The sequence below is a fragment of the Heteronotia binoei genome, chromosome 10, assembly GCF_032191835.1.
Source record: "Heteronotia binoei isolate CCM8104 ecotype False Entrance Well chromosome 10, APGP_CSIRO_Hbin_v1, whole genome shotgun sequence".
Lineage (NCBI taxonomy): Eukaryota > Metazoa > Chordata > Lepidosauria > Squamata > Gekkonidae > Heteronotia > Heteronotia binoei.
In genome coordinates, this window is record NC_083232.1 from 807087 (window position 1) to 817627 (window position 10541).

A 10541-nucleotide genomic window follows, 5' to 3' on the forward strand; every position below is an offset into this window, starting at 1 on the left:
GAGGGGGGGCGGGAGACGAATAACACCCCAGCAGGAGGAAGCCGCCCAGCAGCAACATCGAGAATGGGCTGGCCGCGGAAGGGGGGGCGGGGACCAAAGCAAACCGTGGCCCAGCCCCCCCCTCCGGGTTAGTCCGCAGCGCGGCCCCGTGGCCGAGGGAGGGGCTGGGCAGTGGGGCCAGCAGGTGGGGGGGGGACGATCTAGCCAATCCCCCGGTGGCAGCAGCAGCGGGGTGGGCCAGACCCGGGAGCTCCGGGGGGGGCAAGGGGGGGGGTTGACCATCTTCCTCCTGCCGGGGGGGGGGAGCCCTGGCTGCCGGCGCCTTCCCAGCTGTCCTCCCGCAAGCCCTCCCCTTCCCCCCTCCGCGGAAGACGGCCTTCCTCCTCCTCCTCCTCCCCCGCCGCTGCCTGCCTGGGCCTGGCTTCGTCGCCAGTCCGCCCGGCCCTCCTCCGCCGCTGCCCCTCCCGGCCAGCCCTGCTCCCGCCCGCCCAGGCTGCGGCGTCGTCGGGGGGCGGGGAGCGCTGCTGAGCCGGGCCGGCCGGCGGGCTGGAGGGCGGGCAGGAGGCGGTGCTGGAGAGAGGCGCTCCTCCTCCTCCTCCTCCTCCTCGGCGCCTTCCTGCCTTCCTTCCTTCCCGCCCGGCGGCCAGGCCAGCCGCGAGCGGCGGAGGGGGGCGATGGCCACGGCGGGCGCGGGCCAGGTAGGGGGCGCGGGGCGGGGGGGAGCCGGCGGGGGCGCCCCCGGGGAGGAGGAGGAGGAGGGCTCGGGAGGGGCCCCTTAGCGGGCAAGGCCTCGCCTCCATCCCCGGCCCTGCAGCCTGCCTGGGGCTCCCCTCCGACGGCACCGCAGCCCTCCCCGCCCCCCAGCGCCTGCCTGCCGGGAGAAAACACGCGCCGCCCCAGCCCAGCCCCTCCATGGAGGGAGCCGCACGTTTTCCTCCAGGCCAGGTGGCAACCTGACCCCCCCTGCGGCTGCAGACTCGAACCCGGGCCTGGGAGGGAGCGGAGCGCCCTGGGAGCTGCTGCTGCTGCTGCTCTCCTTAGGGGGGCTGAGGGGGGGACCTCGTGGAGGGAGGGGCTGATGGCCGCGAGTCCCTTGCCTCTCGGGGCGCCCCCAGTGCGGCCCCCTTTCTCCAGCCCTGCAGGCCCCTCGCTTCTCCCCGGCTGCCTCCCGCATCTCGCCAGCTTCTCCGCCTTGATGCCGCCACAGTGCTCAAGGGGCGCCCTGGCTCCACCCCTCCATTGCCCCCGTGGTCAGGACTGGCCCCAAGGAATCCCAGCAGAGCCCCCTGCCTTCCTCATAAACCTCCGCGGGCTTTCCCAGCCCTCCACTGCCACACTTAGTGGGCCTTTGCGCCTGAACACCTCGTGGCCGGCCCTGTGTCCCTGCAGAGCCCGCGTGGGCTCTGCCCCGCCATGCCTTCTGCCCCCAGAGCCTCCACAGGCGGGCTGGGCCAGTCTGGGGCAGCAGGGGAATGAGGTGGATACCCAGCATGATGCTCTTTGCATTGGCTGCTGTAAACAAGATGCTTTGCAGGTCTTTCAAATGTAAGTTTGTCAAGGTCTTTGGCCATGGGCAATACATTTTAGCAGTGCTCCTGACATACTCTAAAGGGCACCATAAGGATGGGCAGTGGTCACACAGTCGGGCTCAGATGTGCCGGAGCTGAACTCTGATGCTGCCAATGGGCTCCCTTTCTAGCCCTGCTCTGCCAAGGGCCGGGGGGAAGGGGCTGCCGTGTCCCAAGGTGCCCACAGGCCCTGGTTCCCTCCCCCACCAGAGGCTTTGTGCTTTCTCTTGCAGGGCCTGGTGACCTTTGAGGATGTGGCTGTCTATTTCTCGCTGGCCGAGTGGGCGATGCTGACGGCATGGCAGAGGGACCTGTACCAGGAGGTCATGGAGGACAACTTTGAGCTGGTGGCCTCGCTGGGTGAGGACTGACTCCGGGCTGGGGAGGGGGACACCCCGTGGCAGTGTGGGTGGGCTGAAGAGCCCCCTGGCGATTTGGGTGGGCCATCTCTGGGTCCGGGTCCAGCGTGGCTGGCCTCCGACATTACAAGCTTTGCTGAAGCTTCCTGGAGCCTTGAGGCAGCTGGGGGCTGCTTGTGCTGAGCCCAGAGACGGGAGGGACCCCCTGGGCTAAAGGATGACACCAGCACCTTCCCCCCCCCCCATATAGCGCAGCTGATCCTCGAGTGCATTCCAGGTTGTGCACCATCTGCTGAAAGTCCAAGTGTTTTGGGGGTGGGGGAGATGACTCCGTCTTCTGGGGGCTCTGAGAAAGGCCCTCTTTGCCACCCTGCTGCAGCCACCTCGTGAAGCATCACCGTGTGCCAGGTTGGGGTCTCCCCGCCTGCCCAGGGTGTGAAGCCCCGCTGGTCTTTGCGGTGCTGGAGAGGGGGCCGGGACTCCCCAGGGCAGCAGCTTCAGCCAAGCCACACCCTCCCTGCCTTTGTCCAGCTCTGAAAGGGGAGGAGAGCCGGGCTGCTTTCTTCAGGGGGCTAGCAGAACTATAGGATCTTAGTGTGCAGCTGTATAAATAAAAAACCACTGAGAGACATCATCAATTGTAAACAACACAACAGTATAATGTAGAGGTCAGTGGTGTTCTGACCAAGCTTGCACGCAGAACTTCAAACAGACAAGAGCATGTAGCAAAAAGACGTTCACAAAAGACGGTTCAGTCTTTCCAGTCACAAAGGAGTAACAATATTTCAGTATTTAGTTCATGGAGCTAAAGGAAGCCCGTCCAAAGATGCCTGTTCTAAATATCAAGATGTTTCATCCGTCTTTCTTCAATTTGGAAGCTTATTTATTACTGGAATCCAATCTTTACAATACATTCGCAGGAGACCAACAAGGTTCAGAACATGTCTGTAAGATTTCCAGGTTCTTCTTGTTGGTCTTCTGTGAATGTATTGTAAAGATTGAGTTCCAGTGATAAATAAGCCTCCAGACTGAAGAAAGACGGATGAAACGTCTTGATATTTAGAACAGACGTCTTTGGAAGGGCTTCCTTTAGTTCTTTGAAGTAAATACTGAAATATTGTTACTCCTTTGTGATTGGAAAGACTGTTTTTGAACTGTCTTCTGTGAATGGCTTTTTGCTACATGCTCTAGTCTACTTGAAGTTCTACGTGCAAGCTTGGTCAGAACACCACTGGCCTCTACATTACACTGTCTGGTTGTTTAAAACTGATGGTGTCTCTTAGTGGTTCTTCAGGGGTCTGACAGGCCCTTGGAAAAGATAAGCAGAAAAGACAGGTCCCTTTGCTGCAGTGGGGGGCAGACCCAGTCAGGCCAAGCAGATTGCCCTGGGCCTGATGGATGCTGAAGAGCAATTTTGGTTTGTAAAGGAATGCGAGTGCAGCAGTTCTGAGCTTTCCACTGTGATTGCTGGGAGTGGCCGGGCTGTGTTGGGAGCAGAGCAGGCGGAGGTGCTGCGCTGGTGGGGGAGGTCTTGGCTCCCCTTCCCCCTCTGCACAGAGCGCTCAGAAGCCACCTTCTGAGGAAGGTCTTGGCCCTGAAGGCATTTGGGCAGGGAGCATGAGGGCCCCCCTCCCTGACTGCCCACCCAGATTGACCTCTTCCTCCTCCTCCAGGGCCCCAGATGCACCCCAGGCCAGAGCTCCACTGCAGAATGGAGGGAGGGGAAGAACCGTGTGCTGCGGACCTCCCTGGGCAGGGGGGAGAAGAAGATGCCCACGGAACCCCCCTTTCTGGTAAGTGGCACTGCCTGGCTCCCACCCCATTCAGAGGAGAGTCCCCCAAAGTATCTGAGAAGCAGTGGAGCAGAGAGGCTAGCGGGGGAGAGGAGCTTGGGCTGCCATCTGGCTGCCTCAGGAAGGGTTTCCCACTTCTGGGGCTGCCTCCAGTTTGGTGCTGTGGTTAAGTGCATGAACTCTTATCTGGAAGAACCGGGTTTGATTCCCCACTCCTCCACTTGCAGCTGCTGGAATGGCCTTGGGTCAGCCATAGCTCTAATAGAGAGCCAGTTTGGTGTAGTGGTTAAGAGTGCGGACTCTTATCTGGGAGAACCGGGTTTGATTCCCCACTCCTCCACTTGCAGGTGCTGGAATGGCTTTGGGTCAGCCATAGCCCTGGCAGAGGTTGTCCTTGAAAGGGCAGCTGCTGTAAGAGCCCTCTCCAGCCCCACCCACCTCACAGGGTGTCTGTTGTGGGGGGGGGGGAGGTAAAGGAGATTGTGAGCCGCTCTGAGACTCTTCGGAGTGGAGGGCGGGATATAAATCCATTAACTTCATCTACCTCACAGGTTGTCTGTTGTGGGGGGGAGGAAGGGAAAGGAGATTGTGAGCCGCTCTGAGACTCTTCGGAGTGGAGGGCGGGATATAAATCCAATATCTTCATCTACCTCACAGGGGATCTTTTGTGGGGGGGAGGAAGGGAAAGGAGATTGTGAGCCGCTCTGAGACTCTTCGGAATGGAGGGCGGGATATAAATCCAATATCTTCATCTACCTCACAGGGGATCTGTTGTGGGGGGGAGGAAGGGAAAGGAGATTGTGAGCCGCTCTGAGACTCTTTGGAGTGGAGGGCGGGATATAAATCCATTATCTTCTCCATGCTGCTGTGGGTGATGCTATGGTGCTGAAGCTGCCAATGCAGTGCTGCGGCAACGTGGGTGGGGTGGGGGGCTTCCCCATAGTTGCCTTTTTCCTGCCTAGTCCCTGGGGTGGCCATTCCATCAGTCCACCCACCCCCGTCTCTGGGAAGGGAAGCAGCTGTGGAGTGGTTGGCTTGGTCGGGAATGGTTGTATCTGGATGCTGTAGTAGCCTCCACACTCCCCAAAAGGCCCCACTCCCCAAAAGGGGATTCGGCTGGGGAAATGGCCCCAGTTAGCAAGACCCAAACTTTTTGTACACATGGGTCCTTCCGTGGCTTCACTGCAGTCCTCCCAAAAACATAGCAGCAGATAAGGTTTGGGGAAGATCACAGGGAAGGGGGGGGGGCTGGAGGCAAGGGGGGGACCCACTTCCCCATAGTATCCAAGTCCCCTTCAAATCTCTTTCTGCCCTGGGGATCCTTTGAAGAAGAAGATGATGATATAAGATTTATATCCCACCCTATACTCTGAATCTCAGAGCAGTCACAATCTCCTTTACCTCCCCCCCACATACACACACACAACAGACACCCTGTGAGGTAGGTGGGGCTGAGAGAGCTCCGACAGAAGCTGCCCTTTCAAGGACAGCTCTGCAAGAGCCATGGCTGACCCAAGGCCATTCCAGCAGCTGCAAGTGGAGGAGTGGGGAATCAAACTCGGTTCTCCCAGATAAGAGTCTGCACACTTAACCATTACACCAAACTGGCTCTCTATTAGAGCTATGGCTGACCCAAAGCAATTCCATCAGCTGCAAGTGGAGGAGTGGAGAATCAAACCCGGTTCTCCCAGATAAGAGTCCTGCACTTCACCACTACACCCAACTGGCTCCCTTTGCCTGTTCTTAGGGTGGCAAAAGACCTGCCATGCAGTTCCTTGCGTCCCTTTCTCCTCTCGGTGCTTCTGGGGAGGTGGGGAGGGCTTCTGGGGGCGGTGGGTGGAATGTTCCCGACCTTCAACAGATATAAGAACATAAGAGAAGCCATGTTGGATCAGGCCAACGGCCCATCAAGTCCAACACTCTGTGTCACACAGTGGCAAAAAATTTTATATACACACATACACTGTGGCTAATAGCCACTGATGGACCTGTGCTCCATATTTTTATCTAAACCCCTCTTGAAGGTGGCTATACTTGTGGCCGCCATCACCTCCTGTGGCAGTGAATTCCACATGTTAATCACCCTTTGGGTGAAGAAGTACTTCCTTTTATCCGTTTTAACCTTTCTGCTCAGCAATTTCATCGAATGCCCACGAGTTCTTGTATTGTGAGAAAGGGAGAAAAGTACTTCTTTCTCTACTTTCTCCATCCCGTGCATTATCTTGTAAACCTCTATCATGTCACCCCGCAGTCGACGTTTCTCCAAGCTAAAGAGCCCCAAGCGTTTCAATCTTTCTTCATAGGGAAAGTGTTCCAGCCCTTTAATCATTCTAGTTGCCCTTCTCTGGACTTTCTCCAATGCTATAATATCCTTTTTGAGGTGCGGCAACCAGAACTGCACACAGTACTCCAAATGAGACCGCACCATCGATTTATACAGGGGCATTATGATACTGGCTGATTTGTTTTCAATTCCCTTCCTAATAATTCCCAGCATGGCGTTGGCCTTTTTTATTGCAGACGCACACTGTCTTGACATTTTCAGTGAGTTATCTACCACGACCCCAAGATCTCTCTCTTGGTCAGTCTCTGCCAGTTCACACCCCATCAACTTGTATTTGTAGCTGGGATTCTTGGCCCCAATGTGCATTACTTTGCACTTGGCCACATTGAACCGCATCTGCCACGTTGACGCCCACTCACCCAGCCTCAACAGATCCCTATTGGGCTCCTTTTGGTGTAGTGGTTAAGTGTGCAGACTCTTACCTGGGAGAACCGGGTTTGATTCCCCACTCCTCCACTTGCAGCTGCTGGAATGGCCTTGGGTCAGCCATAGCTCTCTCAGAGCTGTCCTTGAAAGGGCAGCTTCTGGGAGAGCTCTCTCAGCCCCACCTACCTCACAGGGTGTCTGTTGTGGGGGGGGGGGAGGTAAAGGAGATTATGAGCTGCTCTGAGACTCAGATTCAGAGTATAGGGTGGGATATAAATCCAATCTCCCCCTCTTGTATCTTTTCCAGCTCTTCCAGTGGGATTTCCTCTCTGTCTCCCCACAGCTGCCCAGAGCCTGAATGTGCAGGATCCAGCCATTAAGGAGGAGTTCAGCGCCCCGGCATCCCCAGACAGCAGAAGCTGGGGGCCAGATTTCGGCTCCCTCCAAGCCTGCCCCAGCTGGACTGAGTCCAAGCCGCCAGATGTGGGGAGCGCCTCCTTGCAAGGCCCCCAGGAGTGGGAGGAGGGCGGGGGCTCCCCCGAGCAGGTGGGGCTGCAGATCTGCGAGTGTGGGAGGAGCTTTGAGGACGGGGTGTCCCTGCGCGAACACCAGGCCCTCCACGAACAGGAGAAGGGCCCCTTTGTCTGCAGGGCCTGTGGGAAGCTCTTCCGCTACCGGCTCAGCCTCCTCACCCACAAGAAGCACCGGGGGAAGAGGCGCCACGCCTGCGCCCAGTGTGGCTCCCAGTTCTGCCTCAAGGGGGATCTCCTCCGTCACCGGGCCAGCCACGCGGCCGAGGGGCTCCACCCCTGCAGGCTTTGCGGCCTGCTTTTCAGGCGCAAGAGGCACCTGCTGGCCCACGAGGCTGAGCATGGCGGAGACACGGCCCATCGGTGCCCCACCTGTGGTGCAGCCTTCGGCAGCGAGGCAGAGCTGGGGGGCCATCAGATGTCCCACCAGGAGGAGAAGCCCTTCCTGTGTGCCAAATGCGGGGAGCGCTTCAGCTGGAAGGAGAGCCTGCTAGTGCACCAGAGGACTCATGCCCAGGAGCGGGGCCACACCTGCCCTGTCTGTGGGAAGACTTTCAGCCGCCACGGGAACCTCCTCACCCACCAGCGGCTCCACACGGGGGAGCTGCCCTTCTCCTGCCCCGAGTGCGAGCGCAGCTTCGCCAGCAAGACCAGCCTCGTGATGCACAGCAGGTTCCACCGGCGATGCCGGCCCTTCGCCTGCCTGCAGTGCAGCCGCTCCTTTGGGTCCCAGGAGAAGCTGGAGGAACACCAGGCAGCCCACAGCGCAGAGGAGGGGCCCATCAAGCAGGAGGTGGAGCCGTAGCACCTCCGCAACGAAGGGTCTGCTCGGTTGCTGCTGCGGCGGAACCCCGTGGCGTTACTCGCAGGCAACGCTGGAGCTCCCTCAGGCCGACGCCCCTGCCAAGTTTCTCCACTGGACATTTCCGTGGCACCTGTGCGTGTGCCCCTGCAGCTGTCTGTGGGTGTGGCAGGAGAACCGATGTGCTGTGTGCGAGAGTGTGGGCCACTGGCGACTCAGGGTCAAATCCTGCTCAGGAACGAACCTCCCTGGATGGTTTGCTCCCTCCCAATCTGACCCCCCAGCCCAGGCCCTAGGAGTTCGGGGCAGGTTGAACTGCAGCTGGCCTGGCCCCTGAACTCGCACTCCCTGTCTTCATCCCCAACGCAGAGGGGTTTGCCTTGTTCACCCTGCTGCGGCACACGATTCAGCATTTTCTTCTCGCTTCCCATTTCAGTCCGGAGACTTTTTTCTTTCGTCGTTGCTTCCAGCTCAGACCCAGGCAGTATATGAGGAGGTCGGGGTGGCTCAGGGGGGAAGAGCCCTGCCGTTGCAGGCAGAAGCCCCCAGGCCAGTCGCTGGCCTCTTCAAGGCCTCAGGCGTTGGGCCGGGTGGCACGAAGCACCTCTCTGCTGGCGCTCAGAGGAGGCAGGGCCTAGCCAGGGTTCCACTCGGCAGGGGGCAGCTTCACAGGCTCAGCTCAGCGTGGAGTTCTGGGCCGGCAGACACAGCCGTGGCCCCAAGCAGAAAAGTGTTGGATTCAGGGAGGAGGGGGCAGTACTGAGGCCGGTGCTGCTTCCTTTGTTCAGGGATGCTCTGGAACGGGGTGGGGGGGAGCCGTGTTGTGGCCAAATCTGCAGGTGGCACAAGCATATCCAGGGTAGTGAAAGCCAAGGCTGGCTGTGAAGCGCTCCAGGAAGAGAGCAGGCGACAGTGTGGCCAAAGGGACTGTAAGACAAGGCAGGTTGGAAGGAACAACAAAAGCCTTGATTCCTATATTTGCTGACAGGGTCTGCAAGGGCTGAGGCCAAGAGGGAAAGAAACCTTTGGGGTCGTGGGGGATTGGCCTGTTTTTGGAGCAGGGACGCAGTCCCTGGTGGCTTGATGGCAGGGGGTGTGGCCTAATATGCAATTGAGTCCCTGCTGGGCTTTTCCTGCAACAAAGCCCTGGGCAGCTCAATGAGAATATTGACTCCCTGTCAGAACAAGGCAACCGCTGGGCTGGGCATTATTGCGAGAGGCTGAAAACAAAACGGCCAATATTGTGCTGCCCTTGTGGGAAGCCATGATGCAGCCTCCTTCAAAGTGCAGTTCTGGGTGCCCTCCTCTCAAAAAGAGCATCACCCAGCTGGCGAGAAGGACAGAGGAGGGCAGCCAAGGTGGCGAAGGGCTGAAGAGGCTGGGACTTAGCTGTCTAGGGGGAAACGCCCCCCATGGGGGAGGGACATGATAGAAATGTGTAAAATGATGCATGGGCTGGAGGGCGGGGGTGGACAATGCTTCCATAATTCCAGAATGCAGAGTCACCCAGGAAATTGCTGCGAAAAAGGCTCAGAACAGACAAAAGGGAAGACTTCTTTATCCAACAAGCAGTTAACTTGTGGGGCTCATGGCCACAGACACAGGTGACTTTAAAATAGAGTTGGTTTGATTGAAGCCCTGTTGGTTGGCCCCTGTGTGAGACAGGAGGCTGGGCTCAACGGACCCTCCCTGGCTGATCTAGCGGGGCCCTTTTGTCCTAGAACCAACTCCCAGGATAGGCAGGCAGCGTATTGCTGAAGCGGTTGTTTTCAGGGGAAGGCACTGGGCAGAGGCTACATCTCCTGTTTTTAGGGCAGCAGATCTGTCCAGCTCTGTAAACAGGGTGCTGGGAAGAGTATTCTGGTGGGCTCGTCCTATTGCTGCTACCTGTGTTCAAGGGCGGGGGGGGGGGAGTTCATTGCATTGCTGTGGAAGTGGGGTATGGAAGAGGCTGTGTGCAATATGGAATGGGGGCTCAGGTAGCAGAGGGTGCAAGTGCGGGTTCAGTGCATCCCTGCAGCCCATGTCCTAGAATCATAGAGTTGGAAGGGACTTCCAGGGTCATCAAGTGACTACTCCACCCCCCTGCACAATGCAGAAAACTCACAAACACCTCTCCTCCACGCGCACACACAGGGACCCCTGCTCCATGCCCAGGAGATGTGGCTGTACAGTCGGGCTTGGCCTATACAGGCGGGGGGGGGGGGGCAGTGTCGATGCAGAGTGCTGAACCTGAAATAGTGCCTGAAAAAACTTCTGGGAGCTTGTGCCTCTTGCAGCTCACCTGACCAAGCGGTGCTGTGCCTCAGTGCTCTTGGCGTGAAGCTTGCTACATCAGGAAGCAAACGGACTTTCCGCTGCTGTTCCTAGAGGGGTTTTTTGGCGAGGTGTTTTCCCCCTCTTGGCACTAGAGGCTCTGTATTTTCAAAAAGCTGTCCTGTGACCCCCACCAACTGTGGCCCTGGCTGCTCTCTCTTCATGGGTGGGTGGCCTTCCAGCCTCCCTCGGCCCTCTGCAGTTCTCTCACAGCTAAGGGCTGGGTGCAAACCTCTCTGGGCCTGGAATCCAGCAGCACCTCAGAGGGCCACAAAAACGGGGAGGGAGAATAATCTTGGCGGCTTTGGCTCTCCATAGCCCCCCTCCCCCACGCCGATCTCGCAGGTGCTCCTGGGCTCAAGTAGGGCTGCCCGCTGGGACTGGGTGAGCCCACCAAGCCTCCTCTTAGAGGGGCAGGCAGCTGGTTCCTCCTGCCCATCTCAGCCCGGTTCTTTTGCGTGCG